Here is a 20683-nt window from a genome sequence, read left to right as displayed (position 1 = left end):
TTTCATTCAGGATTTCTCCATGAGTGCAAGTCACAAAGATGTCTCCAATGATCTTGAGAATCTCTCTTCCATGTTATACCCATAAATTTCACTAATGGGGGGGGGGTCTTCCCATCTTGTAGGTGGTCTTCCTGGTTTTCTCTTTATTCTTGGTAGCCAACTGAGTATTCTATATGTCCATCTATTATCTCTGAGTCTGGCTATGTGGCCTGCTCATCTCATCTTGCTTTCATATAGTGCAGTTACCACATCTTTTATGCCTGATCTCTAACCTTAGTTCCATATTTCCAACATGTTCCATTTTGCCGATGTTACAAATCCTACGTTCTATTGCATGCTGAGTTATCCTGAGATTCTCTTCTTCTTTTCTTGTTGTGTTCCATGTGTCTGATCCGTATCTGAGTGATGGAAGAATGTCACTATTAAATAGTTTTGCTTTGCAGAGATGTCAAGATTTGGATCATTAAGTGTGTCTTTTAGTCTGCAGATTGATAGCCATGCGGCTTTCTTTCTTCTTATTAGTTCTTCAGATAAATCGTTATTCATTTTTATTGTTTATCCTAAGTAATTATAAGAGTCAACTTGTTCTATAGAAACATAGTTGACTGTCACTTGTGTAGATGTTTTTAATCCATTTTGTTTTTTCTAGTGTCATTTCTAAGCTTCTCTCACTGCTATTTGTATATTATTTTCACCCATTTCTTTTAGATCTTTTGGGTTTGAGATGTTAGTACTAGATCATCGGCAAATATAAGGATTTGTAGTTTTTCACCATCTATGCTTATTCCTCCATTTAGGTCTATTTTTTTTTTTTTTTTTTTTTTCCAGAATATATTCTAAAGTGCTGGTTGGTAAATAGATTTGAGGATATCACATCGCCTTGGCAGATCCCTACTCTTATTATCTATATTTATTATTATTATTATTTCGGGCAACTCCAAGGAGTTGACAGACTCATCGTAGGAGGCCCTAACATCATGTCAAGAACAATTATTTGACATTCACACAGTATCTATCATACCTCGCCTTGAACTCATTCACAGTCATAGCACCCACAACAGACTCTGGCAGCTTATTCTACTCATTCACCACTCTCCGAGTAAAATACCTAGCTCTAACACCAATGCTAACCATATTCTTGCCCACATTCTTCCATGTATAGCCCCTAGTCCTCCCACCACCAGTCCTATTCTCAAAAATATCTTCTGAATTAATCTTACAGAAACCCTTCAGTAATTTTGAATGTCTCAATCATATCACCCCTTTTCTGCCTATCAACCAATTTTTGCAACCCACAAATCTTCAACCTGTTATCATAAGGTTCATTCCATAGACCTGCTATCATCTTGGTCACTCGTCTCCGGATCCTCTCCACCTCTTCCCCATCAAGAAGAAACCCTGGTGCCAATATCTGGGCACAGTAGTCTAGATGGAGTCTTATCAAGGCTCGATACAGAGGAACAATAACTCGTTTGTCTCTGCTTGTTAAAGTATTTTTCAGCAACCAAGTGATTTGATGAGCTGATTTAGCCATTTTTGCGATGTGCCCCCTAAACTTCAACTCCCTATCCACCAACACTCCCAAATCCCTGGCCTCATCAATTTCTGGAGTACGGTTCCACCAATGTGATATACTGCTGCTAATCCTTTCATCCCAAAATGCATAATCTTACACTTTACCATATTAAATTGACATCCATTTTCCTTAGCCAAGTCCTCCAAACTATCCAAATCATCTTGCAAAATTTTGACATCCTATGCACTCACTATTGCTCTACCCAACTTTGCATCATCAGCAAACAAGTGAACACTTACTCTCAGATCCTTTCCTATATCGTTAATGAACAAATTGAAAAGTAGTGGTCCAAAAACAGAACCTGTAGCACACCACTCCTGAATAAACCAATCTCTGCAAGTACAGACTGCTCAGGCTCATGGTATTTAATATAAAACTGATGTTCTTCTAGACGAATAAAAGAATATCTTTCGGTTTGTCCAAAATAAGATCACCCACAAGAGCAAGGAATCAGGTAAATGTCTGGATAACTGAAAGGTTGACGCTTGTCCTTAGGAGAAGCAAGAAAGGTGGAGATTTTTCTGATGGAGCAAAAGGCAGCAAAAATATTCAGTGTTGTTTTTAGTGTAAAATCTAGAGTGATCCGTAATATTATGAATGTATCTCAAAAGAAATCTAGATGATATGTGGGAGATTAATGCAACATCTATTAAACATCGTGGATAATTATTTTTTGTACAGTTTTTGAAGATCAATAAATAAACAGAGCATGACAGGAATACATAATTTGTCTATGGCACACTTATCCCAGGAATATACTTGGTCTAATAATTTGTATTACCAATTTAATTAGTTTTGTGTTGAGTCTTTCCTGATTACAGCACAGGCAGATCTAATCCTGAGAAGGACACTGAGTTTTGTTTGCAGTTATACTCCTTAGTATTCATCAGAACTGCAGCATTACAGTTTTCACAGGATACTGTATGGAATTCCGATATAAATTGTAAGTTCATCCCAGAAAATGGGGATAGACAAAAGAACAGATGACGAGACATACCAGATGGTAGTTTACTCAGCAACAGACTAGACTCCAGTAGGAAGGTCTGTAACTAAAAGCATGGCACAGAGCATCTGTAATTCGGCCATTACTATTTAATATATACATTAATGATATAGGGAATGAACCAGGGACACGAAATATTCAGTTGTTTGTTTATGATGCAAAACTGTGTGGAGCAATAGTCAATGAAGATAATGTAGAAATTTTGCAGGATGATTTAAATAGACTGGCAATATGGTCAAAGGAGAACAGATGCTAGTTTATGTAGAAAAGTTTAAGTGGAAACTGATGAATCCAAGGATTTGGGGATATTGATTAATAGGGAGTTCAAATTCAGAGGGCATAGTGTGAAAGTGGCTAAAGGATAGCTTACACGATAACTGGATTAATGAAGAACACCTCTGACAAGCAGATATAAGCAGGCTATTGTACCTCTTTATAAGGCCTTAATCAGAACCCATCTGAAATATTATGCACAGATCTGGTCAGTACCCTGGTTTTTTTGGATAAGGATGAAGTGGAGTCACATGAGTATTCAAATGTGAGTGACCAAGATGGCGGCAGCCATCTATGGAATGTTTTACATGAGGACAGGTTGAAGATTTGTGGGTTACAGAAACTGGTTGACAGATAAGGAGTGATATGATAGAGACATAAAAATTACTTAAGGGTGTCTATAGAATTGATACAGAAGATATATTTCAATACATGAAAAGATGAGCAGAGAACTAGGGATTGTCCCTGTAAGATGGACAAGGACATCTATGCATAATCCTTGAATATTTTTTCCACACCTACCATAATTCCTAGGCGTGGCATTTATCTTAAAGTGAATGTAAAGTGAAGAGCTTCTGACAGCATATTTCATTTAAGTATAATTAAGCAGCTGGTTGGTTAACTTTATAATTCACTTGGTACTAAAGAGAAGTGAGTAATGGCTGAACTTTAATATCACTTTTCTGTTCTAACTAACATTTGAAGTTCCAAATGGTTAGAACAGGGATAAAAGATTAGAATCTAATCCAATAGTTGATTGCAGTGACTCTCCCAGATGGTGTCTTGCTGAGTTCTTTCACATTGCTTTCATAATTCTACTAGCTACTCCTGATCTTATATTAAAAAAAGTATTACTTTCAAAGAAAAAAAAAAAATCTATGTTTTCTTATAATAAAATAATGATCACCTTTGATGTGTTGTCCTTATTCAGTAACATACCGCAAAGAAATTTTTCATTTCTTACAAGAATATTTCCACAAAGATACAGGCAAAGCTGACTACTCATAAATTCAACTGTTTTATAAGAGCACTCAAAGCAACTTTTCAGTATCATATTTGCTCAGCCTCTACATTTGGCTTTATTTTGTTCATGAAATTTTTGCATTTGGCCATACTCTATGACTGAATTACTACAATTTCTCATTATTTTGAAGTTTAGTCACACTCCAAGACTGAATTACTATACAATTTTAAATAAAGTGAACTACTACAACTGTGTCAATATGTCACAGTTATAGTAGCTTACCATTGAACTCTTTTCCTTTTCTGCATACTTTAATACTGTACTTCCATTGGTAATATGCATTTTCTGTCTGATGGAAAGAAAAATGGTAATCAGACTGGGTAATATGCATTTTTATATAAGGATAACATATATAAATATGTTATCAAACCTCTGATGCACTGAGCTTATTCCATCTGTTCTGCTTAATCCATTTGCTGGAGGAATGTTTTCTTGCTATTTTGTGATTCCCACTCACAAAAGAATTTAAACCTCTAGAATTGGTACCAAGAACAGAATAATTATATATATATATATATAGCTTTTATTTTTATTTTTTTAAACATAATCCAGAAACCATCTTCTAGAGGTCAAACATGGAACTTTTTCAAGCCAATTCAGGCCTTCACACATGCAGATCAGTGGTCTCTCACCAGGCAAGGAAATTCATCTCCTACCTAAATGCAATTTTCCAAACATCCATGCCTACAGTGAGATTCAAACTCACAGCCTATTGGTTAGAGCTGGTGTGCTGTCCATTAGAAATCACAATGATTGCTCATGAATATGAAATTAAAGGGGTTGACCTTCAAGTGTGAAGCAGATAATATGAGTTCTTCACAAATCAAATCAATTAACCCTACTTCAAACAATTTTGTAAACTGCCTTCATTTTTACCCAGCAATAAAGACAAATTATTTTCTTTATCTTTCCTGGTTTATATCAGATGGCATAATTCCACAAATTCCAAAAATTACAGAGACTACATTAAAGACTATATAAAAACTAGCCTGATACGCATAGTAATTAATGTTTCTGCTCTCCCACCAACATAATGTGGATTCGAATAGTACAATTGGCATGGTTATTTGTGACTGTCTTCTATAGGTGGGAGATAAATATCACTGATATGTAGCCTTTACAGCAGGATTTCTAGATTATGAAAAAATAAATCCTTAACCTGATCGCAGCATTAATGTATTAGAGGACTGCAACCTGTCAAGGGTGGAACTGATATGAAAAAAATACTTGAAATCTTATAATATATGAATTTGCATCTCAAAACACTGACACCAGTCAGAGTTCAATAAAACTAAACTCCAATATTCCACAGAAGCCGATTCAAATTTTGTAATAATAATGATAATAAATAAATATGGATGTTATTTAAGTAAATATATCAATTATTTGCATAGAATTTTCTATAAGCAGAAAGAGATATACATAAAAACGAACCACAATTGAAAACGAGTGATATTATATGCCCTATCAACTGCAAAGCATCAAGAAATAAAATAAAACATAAAATCAAAATAAAATTTTCAATTTTCAATAATTAATTAATTACATTTTTTTATTTTTATGGAACCAATCATGAGTATTAGTTAGGATCACTTCCCAAAACTGAGAAAGTTTAATGCAATCGTTACTGTTGAGGTTAGGCTTGTAAATATGTGCTTCATAGCTTTCTTTATACAATCTTTCCATTTTGTATACAACTTTAGTATTATTCCACTGAATTCTATGCTTTGTAGACAATGTATGGCTAGCTAAACCAGATTTATCGGGCAATCGAAATGAGATATATTCTTTACATTCTCCAAGACTAATTTGGGCAAAACGATTAATCTATCTATAATAGTACAGGCCTCAAGAACAACGTATTATGTAAACTCCAGGATAACAGAGAGAAAATGATTGCATTTAGTTTACGAAGTGAATGGAATTAGACATGTAAGTCAACCTAGCAAGGCAGTTATGCTATTTCTTCTCATAATCCTTTAACACAAGAAGAGAAATTCTAGAAACTCATCAAGGAAAATTAAAATGAAGGTCATAATTATTATCCATGTGTTAAGGCTTAAGTGCTGGGAAAAACTCATAATAAAAGTTTAATGGAGTGCCCTCCCTCGACGAGTCCTTGGACTCCCTGGAGGTGTCATGTAATAATAAGTTCCAAAGAAGAGAATCACTCAATGTCTCTGTAACTGAGATGAAATATTGGAAACATTAAATACTATTTTTAATCGTTTCCTAGTGAACTGTTACTCCATTAAACTTTTATCAAGAGCCAGAATTATTAATTATTTTATTGATAGTTTTGCATTATAACCATTAGTTCTGATGGTAGTTAATTCAATTATTAGAAGAGAATCTTCTTCAGCAGCCATTACCTGTCCATTGCTGTACAAAAGTCTCTCTCAGGGTCTTCCATTAAGTTGGCTGCTTCCCTGGTTGGCCAAGTGCTTAGCATATCGACTCTCAAGCCAAAAGGCTGTGTGTGTGTTCAAATCCTGCTGAGGCATTGATGTTTGTGATTGTCTGTGAAAATACTAGTGGTGGTGGTGATGGGTAGATGGCATTATTGGTGCAGTTGCGATTCCTTGTAGTTGGTGAAATGAGTGGAGACAGAGTTGTAGAGTAGGTGCCCTTCCTCAACGAGTCCTTGGACTCCCTGGAGGTGTCACGTAATAATAAGTTCCAAAGAAGAGAATTATTCAAATAAATTTTATGAGCTCTGTCAGCTAAGGATTCAACTACACCATATTGATGACAGATGTGACAATGTGAAGTAACGTTAATGTATTTACCAGTAAGAGTTAGTTTTCTGTATAAATAAAACTATACACCGGTTTAGCTTGATGCAAAAACAGAATGTTCAGAAAAGGAAGACAGTCATTATTATTATCTAAGACCTCTAGGAGTTAAGAACTCACTGAGCAAGGCCACAAATTCCCAACCAGCTGTTCTACCTTCCCTTAAATTCACTAGATGCATTCACTTCCCCTAAAGACAATCCATTCCACTCACTCACTGTTCTGCGAGAGAAAAACTTAGCTCTTATCCTGTTCTCTCCCCACCTTCTATATAATGAAAAATTTCATTAGACAACATTCTATACGACCCATTCAGAAGTTCATAGACTTCTATCATATCACCTCTCTTTTTCCTGTTGACCAGAGTCTGTAATCCACATACTCACAATCTGTCCTCATAATGTAAATCCCGCAATCCATATATAATCTTTGTAATTCTTCTTTGCAATCTTTCCACAGCTTCTTTATCCCCTTTGAACCCAGGAGACCAAATATGCACACAATAATCCAGGTGCAGTCTTATTAAGGCTTTATAAAGAGGCAAAATGACTTCCTTATCCTGGCATGTTAAGATTCACTTCAAGATTGCAATTATCCTCTGAATTGTATTTGCAACTTTTTGCTATCTGACCTTTGTATTTCAAATTCCTATTCACCATTAAGCCAAGATCCCTAGCCTCATCAGTTTCTTGTAGCATAATCCCACTAATACAATATGCCAATGGAAATCACATCATGCCAAAGTGCATAACTTAAGACTTACTAACATTAAATTGACAGACATTTTCATTTGCTCAAATTTCTAGCTTATTCAAATAATTTTGTAAGCACTGGATATCAGTAGTATCCATGATTGCTCTGCCTATCTTCACATCATTGGCAAACAATTGCACATCTCCTGTTAGACCCTTCCTAATGTCATTAATGTATAGAATGAACAATGGCCCAAAGACTAAATACTGAGCTACATTGTTGGTATCCTTAAATCTGGCAAATTAACACCCACCATATACCACTTTTTGATATCTGCCTATCAATCACCCACTGATCCAAGTCAAGAGTTTATATTCCAATCCCATATTCTCCAGTTTATGTAACAGTCTTTGATGTGGTATCCTATCAAATGCCTTAGCAAAATGCAATATTATCATAGTGTATCCATTTCCTTTATCCAACTCAGCCATAATATTGTTAAAAAAAATTTCAGCAAATTGCTAAAACTCGACCTTCCTTTAATAAACCCATGTTGCTCCTTGCAGTGTATAGCTTGTTTGTCTATCAGTTTATCTAAAAATCTTCACTACTACACCAGAGATTGAAATATTGAAAGATCGGTAGTTAAACCCATCCGTTTTTGCACCACCCTTTTATAATGGAACTATCATACATTCCTTCATTCCTGTGGTATCATTCATTAGAGCAATTCCACCCACTCCTAATTGCTATCCTAGATTTGTTGAACTACTCAAATCTGCAGCAAACGTCTCTATCCCTAGAGGCTACAGAAAACAATATATCCCATGTTGGAGTAGAGAAAGTAAGGAACTCCTAGCCAAATATAAGGAAACTGAAGATCCAACTATTGCTAAGGAGCTCATATCAACCCTGGATAAAAACAGAAAGGAAAGATGGATCTCAACCATCAATGAACTCGATTTCGTCACATCTAGTCGGAGAAGCTGGTCACTTCCGAAAACATTAGGTGAGCAGAGCCAACAACACACAAAACAACAGAGATAACTCCTGATCAAATGCCTAACCATTTATTGAAACCTCCAAGATTCATCCCAGCTCTACCAGGAAAATTGCTGTACAAGCTTCCACCAGACAAATCCTGAAGATGGAACCCGAGCTTCCTGAACTCGTACACCCAGTATCTCGGGAAGAGGTACAAATAGCCTTAAAACTTACCAAGAATGGCAAAGCTGCAGGAGTGGATGGTATACTCCCTGAGTTCCTAAAACATCTTGGTCAACATGGCTGATAAACTACCAAAGCTGTGGCGGGAAGTCAAAATAATTGCCATGCCCAAACCAGGGAAAGATCCAAATGATGTGAAAAACCTGCGACCTATCTCCTTGCTTTGCACCACCTTTAAGCTCTTTGAAAGAACACTCCCGACTGAACAAGCTGGCTTCAGGCCAGGAAGAAGTTGCTGTGACCAGGTACTGGCTCTGACAACTCAAATTGAAGCAGGCTTCCAGAAGAAACTTAAATCTGGAGCCACTTTCATTGACCTAACAGCTGCTTATGACACTGTCTGGATCAAGGGGGCCTCCTCCTAAAACTAGTTGATAGTTAAACTTTTTGATTCTATTCTCTCCAACAGAAAGTTTCAGGTCCATATTGGAAGAAAAAAGAGCTGGCCCAGATTCCTTCACAACGGTCATCCTCAGGGCTCCTGTGTTACCCTCTATACTTTTTAACATCTACATGTATGATCTACCTCATACCAGATCAAGCAAGTATATGTATGCCGATGGCCTAGTGATCTTACATCAATCCACCTCCTTTACCAACCTTGAATACAGACCTGAACACCCTGAAAGAGTACTTTAAGCAGTGGTACTTGAAGCCAAATCCAATGGAAACAGTGTCTTCAGTATTCCACCTGTACAATGCAGAGGCGAATCGACAACTCAACCTTTCTTTCTGTGGAAAAATGGTAGAATATGAGCCTCACCCAAAATACCTTGGGGTGAGCCTGTACAGAAGCCTAACCTATAAAAGTCACATTATCAACCTCTCCAATAAAATTAAAACCAGAAATAATATAATTTCAAGGCTTGCTGGAACAACCTGGGGCTGTGGTGCAGAAGTCCTAAGGTCATCTGCACTAGCTCTCGCATTCTTTGCAGCAGAATATCGTGCCCCTGTCTGGGAAAGAAGTATACACATTAACATTATAGACACCCAGCTAAAATCTATACCATGCACACAATTAGTGAGACAATGAGAACCACCCCTCTCTCCTGGCTGCCTGTTCTATCTTGCTCCACCACACATACGGAGAAGACAAGCCTCGATTAAGGAATTTAATAAAGCAGTGAGCAACCCACTCCTGCCCCTACATCAGACTCTCATAAACCCACCTAGTCTATGCCTCAAATCTAGAAAGCCTCTCTGATCCATGGAACTCTCTTCAGCTGTACTGCCATCAATATCTGACATATGGAGAGAACACTGGTCCAACAATCTACCAACAAACGGCTTCCTGGTAGAAGATCCCTGTGCTCTGCAGCCTGGTTTTGATCTTCCTAGGAAGATTTGCTCATCAAGAAACAGGATCAGAACTAGTTAGGGCAGATGTGGCTACCTTCTACATAAATTGGGGCTGTCAGATCACCCTTATTGTGATTGTTCTCCCGTGGCTCAGACGATTACTCATATTGTGTACAACTGCCCAAGGTGCCAATTTCACGGTGGTGGCCTACAGGACATCCACAAAGTGACGGATGAGGCCTTGAATTGGCTTTCTAGCCTGGACCTTGACCTGTAGTTGGTGTGGCTGTGGTTATGGAGGAAACAGATGATCACGGTCCCGTCTCACCACAAAGACGTTATTCTCGTAGTCACTCTCATAGTCCTCGTCATGGTATCAACAGAACTCCTCCTCATGTTAGATGATGTAATGTGAAATGGGCCCCCTTTAATGGATCAAGTTTTCTCACACAAGACACAACTGCTCTCTAATTAAACCTAGGATACAGCTACATTTATGTTGTGAAGTGTTGTGAGAACATGCAGCCTTGTCATACTTGTTTGTTACAGTAGGACGATAATTGTCCCTGGCTTGATTATGACATTACTTTTACTTTATTTTGAAAAAAGACTTAGAAAGCTGGTTGTGCCTTTTATGTAATGAACTTTTATATGTTAAGATTTTCATCATTTGTTGCTGGAAATTGTGATTGCACTCTTCACTTACCAGTTTCATGTAGCCACATGCATAAATAAATAAATAAAAATTCCTGAGCTGAGACTCAAGTTATACAAACATGTGAAAGACCTAGCCAATTTGGATGAACAATTCCTTTAGGGAAACGTGCAGATATTCCATCTGTCCTTATTGAAATCCTCATTTTCATGCATCTCTAACTCTTCGTCCAACGTAGCAGTAGCACTGAGCACCATGTTACATGCACCTGGTTGATATATCTTAGCAAACTGAGCACTCATTAATTGAACAATCTCATTAGCTTCTGACACTAGAGTATCATCTGCATTCATTCAAGTTATTCTTCAACATTCATTCTTTATTTTGCTTGTGGCATAACAATAAAATTCTCTTGGATTACCTTACCTTTAGCTTACATAGCTAATTTCTCTTCATACCTCTGATTTAGCTTTCTGCACAATACTTGTTACTTTTCTGGCATGACCTTTATAAATTTCATAGCTCTTCTCACTCTTATTTTCACAATATTCTTTCCACATCATCATCATCTTCTCATGGATTCTCTTGGTTAATAAGGTTTCGCATCCATTTCACTCCCAACCTGTTTATTCTTCGAACACTAGGGATGCATTAAGATACCACCTCATTTAAGCACTGCTGACATTTTTCCCATTCAATAAATGATACCATGGGACCAAAGAGGTTTTATAGTATTATCCCAAGACCACAATGGAGTCAAACACCCATTGCAGAAAGTCTCTTTGTCATACACACAGCTCATTCATATTGTGCTTTAAATACATTTAAATACTCTGCAGACATTAAATGCTAAGGCAATACATTCCAATCATTCACAATTCTCCATGAAAAAAAAAAAAAACCTATATCTCAGTCCCTTGCTCACATCCTCCATATACAGCTTCCAGGGATGACCTCTTCATCTACACCCATTTCTCTTGCTCACTCATCTCTCCTCATGCACTGCTCTCAAATGCTTCATGATATCACATTCACAAGAATGAAAGACCTTAACAAACTGTTTATTTAATATCTCAGCAATATCTTCAACAACAGTTTTTGAACCATTTTCTCCAATCAATGTCATCATACCATAATTTTTCTTCACTTCTTCATTAGTTAACTGTTGCTCATACTGCACTTTTAATACCCTAAGCAACAGAGTCACCCTCCGTGCCTTTTCTTTGTATCAAAAGTTCACTTCATTGAACAATGAAGTGAACTTTTTTCACGTCATTGTTTCATTATTACTCTTCATTATTATTATTCAGAATTGCCCTCACAGAATTGTTACATCAATTCTATGATTGCCCTCACAGAATTGATTTTTTACTAGTCATCTTAGGTTGCCTCCATAATGCATTCTTGCTCTGTATTGCATGCTTAATCTCTTCATCTATCCATTTTACACCTACGTTATTTAACCTTCTGACCCATGGAATACATTTAGACATTGGTTCTAATAGATTGCTTGAATAGTATTGAAGAGAGTAACTGAATTACTTTATTAATTTACTTGAAATAGCACCCAAGCAGCATTTATCTCCTTTACACCCAACTATTTATTCTATTCTACAGTTGCAAGCTGTCTCCTGAGCTTTTCATAATGATCAGCCTTGTGGTTCCATATATACCTTTTCCTCACAGAAGTTCTCAAATGGCTGGCAACTACCCAGGTAATCACTTCATGGACACTCTCAGCTGTAGGACTGATGTAATGATCAACTCCAAGACCCTCGATCTTTCCATACCCTCTGTTACATACTACCTGAGGTAGTTATCCTTCAAAAATTCAATAAATTATTATTTTTTCTTTTTTTTTATTCCGATCTTTATCTCATCATCCTATTTATATTGCCATAATTAAAATCACCTATAATGATAGGCTAATTTGCTTATACATTTCATGGAAACTACCCTCCATATTACCAGATCTATGGCAACATCTTACTAAGTATTTCGTTCCATTCACCTGCGTCTCACACCATACTGCCACTATTTTCTTCTTGCATCTCTATTTGTATGGACATAACTCTTTTTCTATCGTCAATAGCACTCCACCTCCCATTTACCCTTTCTATCTTCATGAAAAACATCATGCCCATGTCTATTCCTGTCAGGATGTCATCCTTATCCAACCATTTCTCACTTATTCCAACAATTTTTGGGCAACTCAATCCATGCCACAATTTCATTTACCTTGTTTCTGATGCTTCTAGCATTCATATACAAACATAACAGCTCATTTATGGACCTATAACAAGTTTAACTCAAACCCCCTTCTTGGATGTGTCATCTGCTGCCTTTCTTGAGCCATTTCTTTTTCTTCTAATCCATCCCAGAACCTTCTTCAAATCCAACTGTTGCCCCCTTACAACCCTGGCCATCCCATTCCTTTCTTTTGTTGTCCACATGCACACATTCACTTCATCTTTGAGCAATGACCTCTTTCACACTCTGTCCACCTGAAGAGTTTCCTTGTCTCTATTGCACACTTGATCTCTCATTCTGTACACTCATGATAAGCATCACTTCAATCCCACTTTCCTTACTCTTATGCTCTTACTTGCTGAGATTCATTTTCTGTACTCATGACTCTCCCTTCCAGCAGCAGTAGTCTTTCCAAATGACTCACACCAAAACCATTCAAATACAGTCCATCATTTCAGGAATTTTTTGAGGCAATAGAGAAGGCCGCTGGGACAATGAAAAAGAAAAAGTTGGTCCTCACTGGAGATCTAAACAGCAGAGTAGGACATGACTACCATACATATAGAAATGTTTTGGAAAAATTTGGAGAAAAGCGCAAAGCTAAAAATAATGGTAAATGCCTACTGGATTTCTGTTCAGCATGAATTAGTTATTACTAACACCATGTGGCAACGTAAAAATGTGCAGAAATTCACATAGAGAGAAGAAGAAGAAGAAGAAATAGGAAAAGTCTCAATAAGTTATAGCTGATAGCAGTGTTTTCCCACTGGTTCATGACACAAGAGTATACAGAGGATTAGAAATAGTAAGTGATCACTATTCAGTTTTGACTGGGATAAAGTTTTAAAACAAATCAAGGTCGAGCAACTTTCAGAGGTAAACTATACACAAATCTGAAAACAAACCCCAACTCAACATCACCAGAGTTAAAGATCGGTACTATCAACATAAGAAGCCTGAATAGCAAAGAAATGGAGCTAGCTGAGAAATTAGATAAGTACCAGATCGACATAATAGGGGTGACAGAAACAAAAAAAACAAAAACTGGTGAGATCTTTCTGCGCAATAAATACAAAATGTTATATTCAGGAAATGACAAACAAGGAAAAGAAGGAGTAGCCATAGTATTCAACACAAAATACGAGGCTAATCTTCTTGAATGGCAGTCAGTCTCAAGTAGAGTAACGTGGGCAAATATGAGAATGGAGAAATGGACAATGAGACTTATTTGTGCCTATGGTCCCACAGAAGGTTCTACTAAGGTAGAGGTGGAGGAATTTTTTGATGCTTTAGAAAAAGCAACTGACACAATGAAAAAGGAAAAGTTGGTCTTTGTTGGGGATCTAAATAGCAGAGTAGGAAATGATTGTGAGACACATAAAAATATTTTGGGAAAATTTGGAGAAAAGAGCAAAGCTAATAATAATGGCAAATACCTGTTGGATTTCTGCTCAGGACATGGACTAGTTATTACTAACACCATGTTCCAACATAAAAATGTGCACAAATTCACATGGAGAGAAGAGGCAAGGAATAAGAAAAGTCTCATTGACTATGTTATTGTTGATAGTGATGTTTTCTCCCTGGTGCAGGACACCAGAGTGTACAGAGGATTTGAAATTGGAAGCGATCACTATTTAGTCTTGAGCAGGATAAAATTGAATTTCATATTGAAAAGAATAACATGTAAGAAAGTTTTAAAGCGAATAAAAGTTGAGCAGCTCTCAGATGTGAACTGTAGACTAAAATACACAAAGATTATTGAAGAAAAAATGAAAGAGTTTGAGAACAGGAATCAAACTTTGGAGATTCAGTGGCAAACACTGAAGAAAACATTGATTGATTCTGCCAGAGAGGCATGTGGTGAGGTCATCTGCAAGTATAAAAAAATCAGAACTCCATGGTGGACACAGGAAGTTAAAGAGGTAGTGAAGGAAAAGAAGAAAGCCTATCAAAAGTTCCTGGCAAATACGTCAGCTTGTGATCTTAGAGAATACAGAGACAAATGCAAGAATGCTAAACACTGTGTAAAACTAGCTAAACAAAAGTCATGGGAGGACTTTGGTAAGAATATAGAAAATAAATATCAAGAAGGTGGCAAAATATTCTGGAGGTTGTTGAAGAAGCTTAGTAATGGAGGAAAGAGTGCTGTAAAAGAAGCTAGAGATGATAAAGGTGACATGAAAATGGGAGAAAAGGATATCCTTGAAGTATGGAGTAATTACTTTGAAAAACTGCTAAATGAAACAAGCAGTGATGACAGCACAGTGGTAAAAAACACTGACCAGGCATGCATTCAGGAATAAATATCCATACTTGAAGTAGAAAAAGCCATCAAAGGCTTGAAATGTGGAAAGGCAGCAGGAGTAGATGATATTTGACCAGAAATACTAAAGTATGGTGGTATAAGAGTCTTACAGTGGCTGCACTGCATAGTTCAGAAAGCCTGGACAGAGGGACGAATTCTCGATGATTGGAGTAGAGCTCTCTCATAGTACCCATATATAAAAAGGGAAATAAAACTGAATGTGAGAATTACAGAGGTATTTCCCTACTGAGAGTTCCTGGCAAGATCTATGCAAGTATACTTGAGAAACGGTTGAGAAGAATTGTGGAAGAAAAGCTTGGTGAAGAACAAGCTGGATTCAGGCCAAATAGAGGCTGGTAGGATCAGATTTTCTGTTTATGACAAATAGTCGAGAAAGCATGGGAATATAACAAAGATCTGTATTTAAGTTTTGTCGATTTGGAAAAGGCATATGACAAGGTGCCAAGAGAGAAGCTATTCAATACGCTGCAGTTATATGGTGTCAATGGGGCATTATATCAAACAATACTTAGTCTTTATTTGAGTTGTAAGTCAGCAGTTAGAATTGAAGGAAGTACGGGAAGACGGTTTAATGTTAAATCTGGTGTGAGACAAGGATGTACATTATCCCCTCTGTTATTCATTATCTATATGGATCACATTATGAAGGAAAGTGGTATTAAACATGATATCAGAATTGGAGATATTAATGTCAGCTCTTTGCTTTATGCAGACGATGTTATACTTCTAAATAAATCCGCTAAAAGTTTGCAAGATTCCCTGACTAAATTGAATAACTGTTGTAATAGATATGGTATGAAGGTCAGCATTAAAAAGACAAAGACAATGAAAATAGGTAGAATCATTGAAAATGTCAACTGTGCTGTGAATGGAGAACCTGTGGAACAAGTAAAACATTTCAGCTACTTAGGCACAATTTTTACTGATGATGGTAAATTAAATATGGAAATAGACAATAGAATCAACAAAGCTGGTATGGTAGGAAGTCAATTGAATAAATTCATATGGAATAAGAGAGAAATTAGTCAGAACACTAAATTAGCTGTATACAAGACAGTGTTCAAACCAGTTTTAACTTATGGATCTGAGAGCTGGGTCAGAAATAAAACACTTGACCAAAGACTAGAGACCGCAGATATGAGAGTCCTGAGAAAGATTAGAGGCATGAACAGATGGCACCAATGGTAATATCATATTAAAAATGAGGATATTAGGAAAGAACTTGACATTGTCAGCATCCAGGAATGCATTAGCAGAGCTAATCTCAGGTGGTATGGTCACTTAAACAGAATGGGCGAAGAAAGATTAGCAAAACAAGTGTTCTCTGCCAGGTTGACAGGAAAATGACCCAGAGGAAGACCAAGATATAGGTGGATTGATACGGTACAATGTGCCTTAGACGATAGAAATATAAGATCTGATAATGTTGGAGTCTTGACATGTAACAGACCGATTTGGATGAAAATTATTGATTGGAAGTTAGTAATAGTGTAATTGTTTTCATGTAGTACTATCATAATTATGTACCCTCGAGGGGGGGGGGGTAGAGGGTTGTACATATCAGGGATTTGATGATGATGTTACTTCCACCCAAGAAAGATTATTTGCAAAGCTATAGTACTTTTCGTACTGTAAGTGGTTTAAGGATTTTTTTTCTTCTAATTTTTACTAATTTTGTATATTTAATTAATTATTTAAAATTGAAAATTATTTTTATCTATTTTATTTTCTTTGTTGATAGAGCATATATTATCACGCACTTTCAATTTAACTGTTTTTATGTTTATCTCTTCCTACAGTATTGAAAATGGCTATGAAACATAGCTGCAAATACTACATATATAAATAACGAATTTACATAAGTGACATCCATATTTATTTTTTATTTTATTATATCTTCTACTCACATCTCAATTTTCAAATCAATTCAAATTTCATAATCTCTTCCTCGAAATGCAAAATTACATCAACAAATTTGAATTGTTTAGAGTGCAATGTTTATATAGAAGTTCTGGAAATAATTACCATTAAATGTCATTTCTTTTTAACATATAGCAGACTTCAAGTGTCTAATTATAGGCCAGTTTGTGTGTCATTAGTAGTTAGTAAGATCTTGGAGAAAGTAGTGAGGGATCATATACAGCATTGGGCAGATGAGAGTAATATTATCTGTGAGAGTCAAGATGGATTTGAGAAAGGGGTGCTTTTGTTTTAGCAATATGCTAGCCTTTTATGATAAAGTTACAAGAGCATTAGATGAGGAAAAGGCATATACTGCCATTTTCCAAGACTTAGCAAAGGCATTTGACAGGGTGCCACATGATAAGCTGATAGCTTATCATATGAAAATGATAAGCTGATAGCTTATCATGTGGCAATTGGTCAACTGGATTCAGTATTGGCTGTCCAATAGGTATCAGAGAGTTGTGTATGGTGGAGCAATATCAAAGAGGTAGAAGGTTACAAGTGGGGTTTCCACAGGGCTCAGTACTGGGAACTATATTGTTTAACCTTTATATCAATGACATTGTCCGTGGATTGCAAGGGGATATTCAGTTGTTTGCAGATGATGTGAAGCTGGGAAGGGTTATTAGTGATAGTGCAAATGTGGTAGCCCTGCAAGAGGATTTGAATAAGCTAGATGGATGGTCAAATGAATTGGGGTATCAGTTTAATGCAGCAAAATGTAAGGTCTTGAGGTTTGGGACACATCGATGGGACGCTGCATACTCTATGGGAGGAGTTAAACTGGAGGAAGTAAGGAAGACAAGAGATATGGGGTTAATGATTAATAAAAACCTGAAATTTAGGGGACATATTGCAAAGGTAGTGAAGGTAACACAGAGGATTGCTGCAATAATGAGAAGGACAATGACCTGCAGAGATAAAATGGTTATCATTCCGTTGTATAAGACTCTGATCAGACCACACTTAGACTATTGTTCTTGGATCTGGTCCCCAGGATTTGAAGGAGATAAATTAACTGTGGAAAGGGTACAAAGGCAGATAACAAAGATGGTGTCAGGACTGTACAATGTTAGTTATGAGGATCGGCTGAGGGAGTGTGGAGTGCAGAGTTTGGTGGACAGAAGGAGAGGTGATATGATTGAGACTTTTAAACTGTTGAGAGGTGGTTACAGGGTTGACACTGGGGAGTTCTTTCGCTTGGTTGACATGATAAGGGGCCATCCCTGGAAGTTACGAAAGGAAACTGTGAGAAAGAGGGTAAGGAGTGGTTTCTTTGCATGGCGGGTGGCTGAACCATGGAATGCATTGCCTGATAGAGTGGTGAGAGCGAGAACGGTCAATGCATTTAAGGAGTGGTATGATAGACTTTGTGTTCCCTAGGAGGGACCTCCCAAGATGAGTCTTTTGACTCCATGGAGGCCTGAATAATAATAATAATAATAATAATACGTGCATTTTATTCCTTATATTATATAGTTATAACCAGGGCTTAAAATGTTTTGTGATGACTCCAACAAGCAAATAAATCACAAATCAAGTCAGACTGGGTTGAGTATCATGGCAACCTAATATATCATAGTTGCATGTTCAGTCTCAGCTCTGTTCAATAAACAAGATTTTGTTAATACTATTGTTAATTTTTACACTGTGTAATTACATCAATGTTGAAGCAAATACCACATAACGAAAAAATGCATACATTATATCATGGATACATGACCATTTACTATTTGTTATCTATTAATGTCGACACTGACATGATCATTTTTGCACGTTTTTCAGTCTAAACTCTTACTGTAATATCTGAAAGCATTCCAAAGGTCAGGAGACGAAATAAGATGGGTGTGAAATGGATGAAGGCATTACAGAGGCAACATAAGAGGAGTGGTGGTAACAGCTGGTTGCATTAGGAATATAAAGTGTAAGCAAGAGAGGTAACTCATTTGGTAAGGGCAGCAAAAGTTCTACTAGTATGAGCAGCAGTTAGCCTTATATGCCTAACTAACGTTTTTTTTTTTTTTTGATGCATGGCCAGTAGAAGAAAGAATGATTATGGAGTAATAATACTGGTTGGAGAGAATGGCAGAATGATAACCACTGAGGAGAATATACTAGAGATGTAAAATGAGCAGTTCATAAAGGTATTTCTTCCATGTGAGAGCAGTGGGAAGGGAGACGGTGCCACACTAATGGTGAGTGAGCAGAAGGCATATAAGAAATTGAGTAAACTTGATGTCAATAAAGCTGTAGGACCTGATGGGATATCACCAGAATCTTGAGGAAATGTTCCAGGGAGTTAACAACTGTTTTAACTTACTTTTTCAATTAGATATGCCTAAGTTCCAAAAGAGCAGAAAGAAGGCCATTTGTCTGGAGCTGTGGTAAAGGTGTTAGAAGCCAGTGAGAACCAGGATTCAGACATGGGTTGATGACAACAACATTCTCTTTGATGGACCACATGAGATTATTAATAGAAGGTTGTGATTTAGCAATCTATTTACTATAACAAAATAACAAGTGCACTGGTCATGGTGGTATATTTAGATTTTGCTAAAGCCTTTGATAGATTGCCACATGACAAGCTGGTAAATAAACTGAAACAGATGGGGTTGGATAATAGATTAGTGCATTGGATTGGAGATTGTTGTCTGATAGGTATCAGAAAGTTGTGTTTTTGGGAGTGATATGTCAGAAGAGGCAGGTGATCAGTGGGTGTGATTTGAGTGCCTCAGGGTTCTGATTTGAGTCCACTGCTGTTTAATTTGTATGTAAATGATATTGGGTAGGGCTTCACTGGTGATATACAGTTGTTTGCAAGGGGACTTGAAGAGAATTTTCTGAATTGGGCTACCAGGTAACATAGCAAAGTGTAAGGTTTTAATGTTTGAGATGAACAGTACAGTCATCCCTCGACTTACGTCGGAGTTCTGTTCCATCAGGAAGGACGTAAGTCGATACTTTAAATCAACAGAGTAATAGGGGGTAGGGACTTTTAGAATTGAAATGGCAAGAAAAATTTTCTCCTGATGAAATCAACACTGTGTAACAGTAATAAGTATATTTTAATTTTTAAACCTTATTATAAAACTGTACTGTGCATTACTGCCACTCTAAAACAGGAGAATAATCACCCAAATCTTCCTCCACAATCACATCTTCATTACTTTCCCTATGTGAAGGACCTGGCTGCAGCTCTTCTGGTGCAACCTATGTTTTTCTGATGAAAATGTCCGATGTGCTTTGCTTATTATTCTTCATCTTTTCATCATAAATGTGTTTATAGCAAGCAAACGCATCATGTACTTTCCTTTCTACTAATAAGTAGCATTCAACACTGGGTCCATCTCTTCAACTATTTTGAGAACATCGCTAACTGCAGAGAACATTTCTGCGAGGCCGTTCACTGTGAATTGTTTAACTACCTCTCCCCGTTCCTCTTCCTTTTCTGCAACATGTTGTTCCTCCAGTTTTCGACCAATTCTTCGTCGGTCAACTCTTCAGGGGCATTTCCTATGAGTTGAACTATGTCATCATCATCATTCACTTCGAGATTCAGGTTGTTTGCTTGGCATCAATTTACAAAGGTCT

At 36.9% G+C, this 20683-nt stretch overlaps 1 protein-coding gene across 1 annotated transcript in view; it reads right to left on the bottom strand.

Moving 5' to 3' along the window:
* LOC150106660 (calpain-15-like) overlaps positions 1-20683 on the bottom strand; it is a 406958-nt gene that overhangs the window by 269327 nt on the left and 116948 nt on the right. The window lies entirely within an intron of this gene.

This window comes from Typopeltis vanoorti, chromosome 5 (assembly GCF_054136105.1).
Source record: "Typopeltis vanoorti isolate ZY-2024b chromosome 5, IOZ_Tvanoo_1.0, whole genome shotgun sequence".
NCBI classification, from domain to species: domain Eukaryota; kingdom Metazoa; phylum Arthropoda; class Arachnida; order Uropygi; family Thelyphonidae; genus Typopeltis; species Typopeltis vanoorti.
Note: the sequence above shows the minus strand (reverse complement) of the source record. Positions and strands in the feature narration are given on the sequence as shown.